The sequence below is a fragment of the Ctenopharyngodon idella genome, chromosome 13 (genome assembly GCF_019924925.1).
Source record: "Ctenopharyngodon idella isolate HZGC_01 chromosome 13, HZGC01, whole genome shotgun sequence".
Lineage (NCBI taxonomy): Eukaryota > Metazoa > Chordata > Actinopteri > Cypriniformes > Xenocyprididae > Ctenopharyngodon > Ctenopharyngodon idella.
In genome coordinates, this window is record NC_067232.1 from 22,792,487 (window position 1) to 22,802,907 (window position 10,421).

Here is a 10,421-nt window from a genome sequence, read left to right on the forward strand (position 1 = left end):
TAATATGAAGTGGAACCAAAATATTTTATTTATGTAAACATTTCTGTATTTCTGCCAGCACTGTAATAGCAGTGGGTTTGTAGTGGAAGACATGAAGGAGATCAGGGTTATACCAACTACAAGATGGTGACAGTCTGCAGGACAGATGTGAAAAGTTACTATTTCTTCTTGATGCTGTATTACCCATAACAAAATGGAAAAAAAAAAAAAAACCTTGATGTACAATCTTCCTGTGCAAAGGTGTAAATCAGAAGTAAATCATACTTTTAACAGTGTTTAAAGTTTATGTGAGATCAACTTTACAGAGAATGTCAGCTTATGTAAGGTGAACCTGCAGTAAAGTCACATAATTGTCACAGGCGCTCCAGAGCTGTTGAGGGCAGCAGAGAGGCTAATGAACAACAACTAATGGGAATATGAATTGAAAGGGGATGAGGTTTGCTGGTTAGCTGTTAATTCATGCTGAACCAAAAAGTTATATAATTCAAACATAATAATTATATTTAAATATTATAAATAGTGTATTATACATAAAAATATTGTAAAATATTAATATTATTTTACATTATATTTAAATGAAATTTAAATTTATAATTATTATATGGAAAAAAAGAATGTGTTATCACATTTAAAAACAGGATACACAGGACAGTGAATGAAAAAGCATACATTTTTTAAGTTAAAAAGACGAACTCAACAGCAGACAGTTTTTGCAAAAAACAAGTACCTACTTGAGAGTATGGGATTTCAGATGCAGCTTTTATGCCCATGAACAAAGACTGCAGAATTCATGTATTGAGATGAAAGGGAATGATAAGAACCAGCAAAACATAACACACACTGATGAGCCACAATGCCTGATATCATGTAGGTCCTCTTTGTGCTGCCAAAACTGCTCTGAGGGACTCCACAAGACCTCTGAATGTGTCTTGCTGAATCTGGCACTAAGACATTAGCAGCAGATCCTTTTAAAGGGTTAGTTCACCCAAAAATGAAAATTCTGTCATTAATTAATCACCTTCATGTCGTTTCAAACCCGTAAGACCTTCACTCATCTTCGGCACACAAATTAAGATATTTTTTATGAAATCCGAGAGCTTTCTGATTCCCCATATAAAGCAACGCGATTACCACTTTCAAGGCCCAGAAAGGTACTAAAGACATCGTTAAAATGGTCTATGTGACTGCAGTGGTTCAACCTTAATGTTATGAAGTGATGAGAATACCTTTTGTGCGCAAAAAACAAACAAAAATAATGACTTTATTCAACAATTTCTTCTCTTCCGTGTCAGTCTCTGATGCTTTCATGTGAGCAGCACGACGCATGCGTGTGATGCTGGTGCCGGAGCCGGCCAATACTGAATCTGCATTTTGACAGAACTCGGAAGCGCTGCACTGTGTTTACAACGTGAAAAGCGTTGGAGACTGACACTGAAGAGAATAAATTGTTGAATAAAATTATATGAAGCGACAAAAAGTATTTTCATAAAATTAAGGTTAAACCATTGGAATCACATGGACTATTTAACGATGTCTTTACTACCTTTCTGGGCCTTGAAAGTGGTAATTGCATTGCTGTCTATGGAAGGACAGAATGATCTTGGATTTCATCAAAAATATCTTAATTTGTGTTCTGAAGATGAACAGATTTTTACGGGTTTGGAACGAAATGAGGATGAGTAATTAATGACAGAATTTTCATTTTTGGGTGAACTAACCCTTATGAGGTGGGGCCTCCATGAATCAGATTTGTTCGTCCAGCACAACCATTAATGTTCAATTGGACTGAGATCTGGGGAATTTAGAGGCCAAGGCAACACCTTGAACGCTTTGTCACATTCCTCAAACCATTCCTGAACAATTTTTGCAGTGTGGCAGGATGCATTATCCTACTGAAACAGGCCATGGTCATCAGGGAACGCCAGTGCCATAAAGGGGAGTATGTTGTCTGCAACAAACTTAGGTAGGTGGTATGTCACTAACTAACATTCACACAAATTCTGGTACCGTCAAATTTACATTCACATGAATGCCAAGACCCAAGACTTCCCAACATGCCCAGAGCATTACACTGCCTCCGTCAACCTGTTTTCTTCCCATAAGCCGTGTTTCCACCACAGGAACTTTCCCCAGGAACTAGGAACTTTGGGGTGGTACTCAGTGTGTTTCGACCGCAGGAACTAGGGTCTAAATGAAGTTCCGTGTAAAAAATTCTCCCTCAGAAAGTACCTGCTCGCTAGGTAGTACTTTTTCAAAGTTCTGTAACTTTCGGGGTGGGACTTGGGCGCTGAACATGCTGATTGGTTGAGTTCACGCAGCATTTTGATTGGTTGACTCCATGCAGCATTTATTTCCACCATCGTTTTTTAAAGTCAGTTGCGGTGCATGCAGTAAGAGTTGTTTGCTATTCGAATCAACAACAGAGTTTAAAAAATACAACCGATGGTTCAGGCTTTACTAAGCTTATATGCGGAGTAATTACATCGCGTGACATCTGTGATTTCATCAAGCATTAGTACAATGCTCTCAAACTCAGTTCCTGGAGGGCCACAGCCCTGCAGAGTTTAGCTCCAACTCTAATTAAACACACCTGATCAAGGTCTTCAGGATTACTAGAAATTCCAAGCAGGTGAGTCGGAGCTAACCTCTGCAGGGTTGTGGCCCAGTTTGAGACCACTGCATTAAAACTGTGCACCAGTCACAGAGGTTTAGCTTCCATCTCACTTACAATCTCTGCTTTGCACTGCAACATTGAAAAGACACTGTTTATTGCCCAATGTCACTCTCCAGGCCAGCTGTAGCAGCAGGAGCGGGCGGTGTTGTGAAATCAGAGCTGGTGCAGGTAAGACAGAGGGCCTTTGTGCCCCCACCTTCCTCCTGCAGTCTGGGTAACACTCATACACTAGAGAGCCATGAGACAATCAGCTTCTCTTTGCTTCAGAGGGCTGGGCAACACTCTCACACCGGACCCATGAACAATCGGCTTATTTGAATTCAAGCTGCTGTGTTTTTTCTTTTCTTTTCTGGGTGGAGAGTTTGGTTGCATCTGTTATTGCAGCATTAGAGGGGAGATCATGTTACGACTCTCCTCTCATCTAACAATCACCTCTCTAAGTAGCGAAGCCTTCTCATTTTCCTCATTCCAAGACAAACCAGCGACTTTCATACAGCAAATGTTGTCCTGTGCCTTTCAACAATCAGCGAAGGTGTTGATCGTTCGATGTTTCACCATTTCTCCTTTTGTTTCTGGTAGGCTCCTGTTGTCTGCCGTTCCTGGGTGGCATACAGAGGCTAATGTTTCGCCTTTGTCTGGGGTCAGACCCATTATCCCCTCATCTCTGTCTGAGTTGTGTGTGTCTGTGCTGACATTCGCCATCCCCCTCCCCCTGTTTTCGCACATAGCTTTGTTTCAGAAGACCCCACACTTTGTCCAAGCCCCTCTGCTGCTCCTCCTCCTCCTCTCACTATATCACTCTTTTCATTGCTCCTGCTGTGAGTCTCACCGCCTTCAACAAGTCACTTGTGCAAAGGTGTAATTATCATGACAATGGAATGCGGCCTCTGGAGACTTCGTGATAGCTTTTCATAACAAGTTGTGCTTCTCGGTTTTTGTTGTTGTTTGCTTGACTTCTTGGAAATAGAATTGACTTTGTGGCCTCACAGAAATTCAGAAGGTAGAAAGTCTAAGAGTGTTTGCTCACATATACAATACTGTGGAGTCAGTAAGAAATTAGTACTTTTATTCAGCAAGGATGCATTAAATTAAAGGGTTAGTTCACCCAAAAATGAAATTTCTGTCATTTATTACTCACCCTCGTGTCATTCCAAACCTGTAAGACCTTTCATCTTTGGAACACAAATTAAGATATTTTTGATAAAATCCAAGTTTTTTTTTTTATCCCATAGAGAACAACGTAATTTCCGTCCGGTCCAGAAAGGTATTAAAGACATTGTTAAAATAGTCCATGTGACTACAGTGGTTCAAACTTAATGTTATGAAGCGTCAAGAATACTTTTTGTGCGCAAAAACAAAACAAAAATAACGACTTTATTCAACAATTTCTTCTCTACCCTACCAGACATGTACGCAGTGAACACAGTTCAGCTCTTCCGTGTTTACGTCAGAATGCTGGCTCACTATTGGCTGGCTCCTGTGTCAGCATCACACGTATGTGTCGTGGCGTAAACAGCCTTGGCCAATACTGTGGCCCCATTTACACTAGTGCATTTTCGTTTTAAAACGCATAACTTTTGCTATGGTTACGCCTGTCGTTTACATTACTCCGTCATTTTCGACCCTCGAAAACGCTGCTGAGCCCATTTTAGTCGCGCCAGGGTTGCGTTTCAGCATAAACAGACCAAAATGGATACTTTAGAAAACATTGCCCACATTCGCTCTGCGTATCCTTGACGACAATCTTTGCTGTCATTTTTAGCAGCCATTGTGCAGTTAAACTCTGCAGTTTTTCAATACTGCAGCTGCCTACATGCGCAAGAGGCAACTGTTTACTCTTGTACGCGCAAACCCAGTGTGCATGAACGGTCATGTGACGTGCGTTTTCGGTCGTGTAGTGTAGATGGAGAGCGTTTCTGAAACGCCAGTGTAGACGAGGATCGTTTTCATTTTAAAATGCTGTTTCAAATTGTTGAATAAAGTCGTTATTTTTATTTTGGTTTTGTGCACAAAAAGTATTCTCGTCGCTTCATAACATTAAGGTTGAACCACTGTAGTCACGTTGACTATCTTAACAATGTCTTTACTACTTTTCTGGACCTTGAATGATGGTAATTACGTTGCTTTCTATGGGGGATAAAAAAAAAAAACAATCTTGGATTTCATCAAAAATATCTTAATTTGTGTTCCAAAGATGAAAGAAGGTCTTACGGGTTTGGAAATGACATGAGAGTGAGTAATTAATGACATAAATTTCATTTTTGGGTGAACTAACCCTTTAATCCAAAGTCACACTAAAGGCATTTATTAAAAATAAATGCTGTTTTTTGAACTTTCTATTTATCAAAGAATTCTGAAAAAATGTATCACAGTTACCACAAAAATATTACACAGCACAACTGTTTTCAACATTGATAATAAAAAATGTTTCTGACTGATATACACCAGCAGGCTATATAGTCTGCTTCTCGTGATTCCTTCACTTAACAGTCAAAAACAAGAAAACCGCCCGCTTACGTGTTGCTTTAAGTCTGTTATACATGAGAGACACCATTGATGGGCATCTGTGCCAGTGGCATTATTATCAACTGCTAGGCCCTGCAGTGTTTGAGAGGCACTTATATGCAGTTCTTAGTCAGCTGGACAACCCCAGGGACATGCAAAGTGGAGCAGTTGTTGAGGAAATTATCCTTTTTCCTGCCTCTAAGGCAAGGGAATACTGGGTTACAGTGTGAGAAACCTGTGCGGTTGTGTTTGACTGGCTTATTGGCATCTCCCAGTGGGAACACCACACCCCTGTGCTGTCTACATGGCTTTAATCAAGGCTTTATGCAGGTAACTGCATTAGTAAATAGTCCTTCGTTTCGTTATTTTAAGTATGTTTTATATTTATCATTATGGTCTAAAGCCTATATAGCTAAACGATACAGTAGATTGTATAAAACACACTTTGGGGAACCAACCAGCTTGTTATTTACAGTAACTCTTCCGGTATGCATGTTTCAGTCTATACACCAAGCAACACTGGAAACAAACACAGGAAAACAAAATTCCTTTGCTGCTATAGTACTTGGCTGATTTGTAGCGCCATTGACCTTTTCTCAGTCTAAACAGTCCGAAGGAAACCATCTTGTACAACATAAACCCCAACGTGAACAATGAGTAATCACCACCAGATATACACTATACCATTCAAAAGTTTGGGGTCAGTAAGATTTTTGAACGGTTTTTATAGGAAGTCTCAATAAAACAATGTTGTGAAATATTATTAAAATATAATTTATTCCTGTGATGGCAAAGCTGAATCTTCAGCATCATTACTCCAGTCTTCAGTGTCACATGATCCTTCAGAATTCATTCTAATATGCTGATTTGATACTCAAGAAACATTTCGTATTATCGATGTTGAAAAATATTGCTGCGTAAAACTTTTTCAGGATTCTTTGATTAATAAAAAGGTCAAAAGAACAGCATTTACTTGAAATAGAAATTTATAACATTATAAATGTTTTTACTGTCACTTTTGATCTATTTAATATAGCCTCACTAAATAATAGTATTAATTTCATTCAAAGAAAAAATAATTCTTACTGACTCAACTTCTGAACAGTGTGGATGATATAACAATTTAGCAGCTTAAAATGAAGTAAAGATTTGAGAAAACGCATATATCTTGTCTAACCACATGAAAATGTGTCTGGAGTTTTCTCATGATGTTTCAATAAGACGTCTGCCCTTTTTAGTGTAATCCTACACTGCGCTGACCCGGATATCTCCCTCATTGATGTGAAAAGCACTAACACAGAACAGGAAGTCCAAGGGAGGCAGTTCCTGGATGGATGTAGTCACCCTGGTGCAGGGTCACTGGAATCAGCGGGAGTCCTTTAAGATGCTGGCATTCGCCTAAGTAACCTCTAATACATGCTACGTTTGATGTTGAATTTTACAAGGCATTTAGAAGGCTGATTGTTCCTTGGCGGCTTTTTTAAAATTTTTCATTAAAGCAAAGGGAAGCCAACAATGACCTGACACTAGTTATGAAGTGACAGATGACATGGCACAGGGTTACATGACATGACCTAGACCTTTTCTAACTTATGGCACAAAATGTGTCTTTTCTATCATTTCAAACAGTCAATACACCGTGTAAACCCCTAATAACAGACATCATCAAGTGCACCTGCAGTGGAGCGCGTGTGTGTTCCCATCTTTCTGTACACCCTGCAATTACTCTAGCGCTTGGGTTTAAACTCTCACTCTACTGTGAACATCACCATGTTTGAATAACAGTTGTGAAGAATTTTGTGTAGCGCCGGACTGCTGTCTGTGTGTCTTTGAGCTGAATTTATCTTGACTTATGATAAAAATGTTGAGATAAAATCACAATAGAATTAACATTTTGGATTATATTTTACACAGATGGATCATTTGTCCTGTATGTCACCTAAACATTGACTGACAGTGTCATATACTATTTCTAAAATAATTAACCTACAGTCATACCAAGATATTCTGTGAAATGGTTTAGATCCTGTAGACTAAACATCTAGTAAAAACAAAATAAAGAATTTTGAACATTAAATTAGCTCATTTTGATGCAGCAATAAGTGCCACATTGATTTTTCTCTAATGTCTAATGGCATTCTTAACTGCCTTTACATCAGCTCACACCATAAAGTTTTAACAGGAAGCAGTGAAAAGTGTCTTTGATCCAGTTTACTGCAGGAGGGTACATGTGCACTCATAATGAAAGAGTAATGAAGGAGTCATGTTTCAGTCTGAAAAAGAAAAATCACTGTCAAATCACTGGCAAGTGAATAGACAAAGTATGGCTCTAAGAACTTTATTTTTGCTATTTGTAAATGTTCTAAATTTGCACTAGATTACACTAAAGATGATATTGAAATGTCGTTTTTTTTTTTTTTAATACACTCCTAAAAATAAAGGATCTATACTGGCATCTATGGTTCCATGAAGATCATTTAACATCCATGGAACCTTTCCATTGCACAAAAGGTTCTTTGTAGTGAAAAAGGTAAGATTATTAAAATGTACTGCACATTAAGAAAAAAAATGGTTCTTTTAAGAAATAATCACTGGAAGGTTCTTTGGGGAACCCAAAATGTTTCTTCTAATGCATTGCACTCTTAGAAAAGGTTCTATATAGAACCTTAAGAGTTCTGTTAGGCGCTTCATATATAGAACATTTTAGGGGTTCCCATCATGCATTTTATGGATTTAGTTTAAAATAATTTTAATTCTTTTTTTATAAAATTTTATAAATTAAATGGCTCACAAACATGCTTTATCACTAGAAAATATTGAAATAATCTGTTAAACATCAAAGTATTATGCAATTGGGGTGTACAATACCCTCATGTCACGATTCGATACATATCACGATACGATATTATTGCAATACTCCAAGACATGGTAAATGGTTATCAAAAAATGTACTGTTGGTTAAAATGTTAAATTTGGTATTACATTGGGGGTGGAAATGAACAGGCTTGGACTTGGTGCTGGTAACCCAATGCACAGGACAATGGTGACACCAGAATAAAAATATTCATGATTCGGAAGCTGAAAATACAGAATTATTTTAGACGAATATGCTTGCACTCTGTCACTGACTAGATATATTTAAAATAAAGTAGGCCACATTTTACTGGTAACATAAGACATCTGGCATTTCCAGGACCCACAAATATTCCCCCATTGCATTATTTTACATTATATTCAAAAATATATATAGTAGTTCAATTTAGTACTGACACTAAAACTTGAATTTTTTCTCACACAGTAATTGTCATTTCGGGTGAACTATACACAGTACATATTGTGGCATTTTTTTATTGCAATATATTGTGGCACGATATATTGTTACACCCTATTATGCAATTATTTAAGACATTTCTCCTTATATAGAACACTTTTGGAATAAAGCATTCTTTAAAACTGAGTCAAGAACCCTAAGGTTCTATATAAAACCCCATTAAACCTTTCTAAATCTTTTGGAACCTTTATTTTAAGAGTAATAGGTCAACAATACTCACCAGTCTATTAGCTCTAGCGGTAATTTACACCATTTCATTCCCCTGTGGACATCATAACTTTGAAAATTCTTCTGAAAAGATAATGAGAACATCTGTGAAGATGTCATTTGAAAACTGGATCTTGGATGATAGGAATATATATTAAATATACACAATGCATGATTAAATCTGATTTCACATAATCTCTAAAAAGAGCATGTTGGTTAAGTTCTGTTGAATTCTTTGCCAGAGCATTAAAGCTTTGAATCAAATTGACCTTGGAGAAACTGGATATATACAAAGACCATGACCAGTCCTGATGTGGTTGTGGTCAGAACAGATGCTTTGACTCATTTTAAAACACAAATGCATGAAGACACAAGGTCTTATTCATTTAACATGAAGACTGGAAGGGGTCTTTAAATGTGTTGTATGGCAACCTTCCAAAGAGTGTGCCGTCATGCACGTCTACCTTTAACATGATTTATGGTGGGAAGAGGGAATGTATTCTTTACATTCATGGAGGAAACAGAATATCCTGTTCCACTGCCAGACCTTCGCCCTATGGTCATAAATACATTTCAACCATCTTTTGATCTGTCTATCATATGCCAGACCTTTAGTTTTTATTTCAGTCATCTAATACACGAGACAAAGCTTGAGTTTAAACTTTGCACTGGATTTCTGGATTTTTTGGATGTCAAAATTATTTTTTTAATGTGAACAGGTTTCAAAATAACGGTCTGCCAACAGAACTGTGTAATTTGTGATATATTTAAGTCTCAGTATTCATATAGGGGAGACTGGGGCTAGTTGTCACATGAGAAAGTTGTCTCAAGAGCTATATCTCCTATAACTATAAGGTTTTGAGTCCAGTTACACAAGTGTGCTTCTCTGGGGGTTTCAAACACCTAGTTAAAAACCCTCTTAAATTATAATTTTATGAAATCTGTTCTCCAAACTAAAATCTCATATCAAAACATGTTTGATAAAGCAAATTGTAAAATGTTTACTGGGGAAAGTTGTCATGTTTTGAATGCCATAAATGTATTATTAATTTATTAATTACATACAATATATATATATATTTTTTTTTTTGGACATAGCAATGAGTTTAATATATATTTACATTTGTGCTTTTTCATGAATTGTTTTAGTGATTTATGTATATATTTTGCTCAACATCCTAAAATAGGCAGTTTAATGGTTCCATTGTGACCACTTCCTCCATATAGCCTACTTTTTTTTTTTTACCAATAATTGTGGAAAAGTTTTGTGCAACCAAAATTTTAAGGTTAGTTCCTATAGAAATTGACTTGAAAAATTCGCTGGAATAAAAATGTAGCTCCAATGCACCATGTAAGGCAGAAGAAAGCATGGAATAATCTTGACGTATTTTGCTTCTTTGCTGCAGAACTTAAGCAAAATTATCTTAGTGCTCAAAGAATATGCATTTATAAAATGTAATAAAGATGAGTTTGATCATCACACTTACTTGCTGTTGTGGTTTAATCACAAAAATGCACAATCTCTGAATAAATACCTCACTAAGCACCAGCCATTTTCCTTACACTGTTTGTTTACTACCTGTAGATTCTTTTCAGTGGGAGTCCAGACGCGAACACGCCCATATAATTAACGGAGCGTTTTCATTGGTGCGCTGCCTCGCGCCTCCCCTGCGTCAGTTCGTCAGCAGCGGCGGTTGCCTTGGG

The 10,421-nt window shown here is 37.4% G+C and overlaps 1 long non-coding RNA gene across 1 annotated transcript; it reads right to left on the reverse strand.

Annotated features, from left to right (window-relative positions):
• Positions 1–4,913: 4,913 nt before the first annotated feature.
• On the reverse strand, positions 4,914–10,299 carry LOC127525018 (uncharacterized). Its single transcript, XR_007933227.1, has 3 exons — positions 10,205–10,299; positions 8,731–8,801; positions 4,914–7,452 (listed from the first exon to the last, which is right to left on the reverse strand). It is a non-coding gene; the product is annotated as an uncharacterized LOC127525018 (long non-coding RNA).
• Positions 10,300–10,421: the final 122 nt, after the last annotated feature.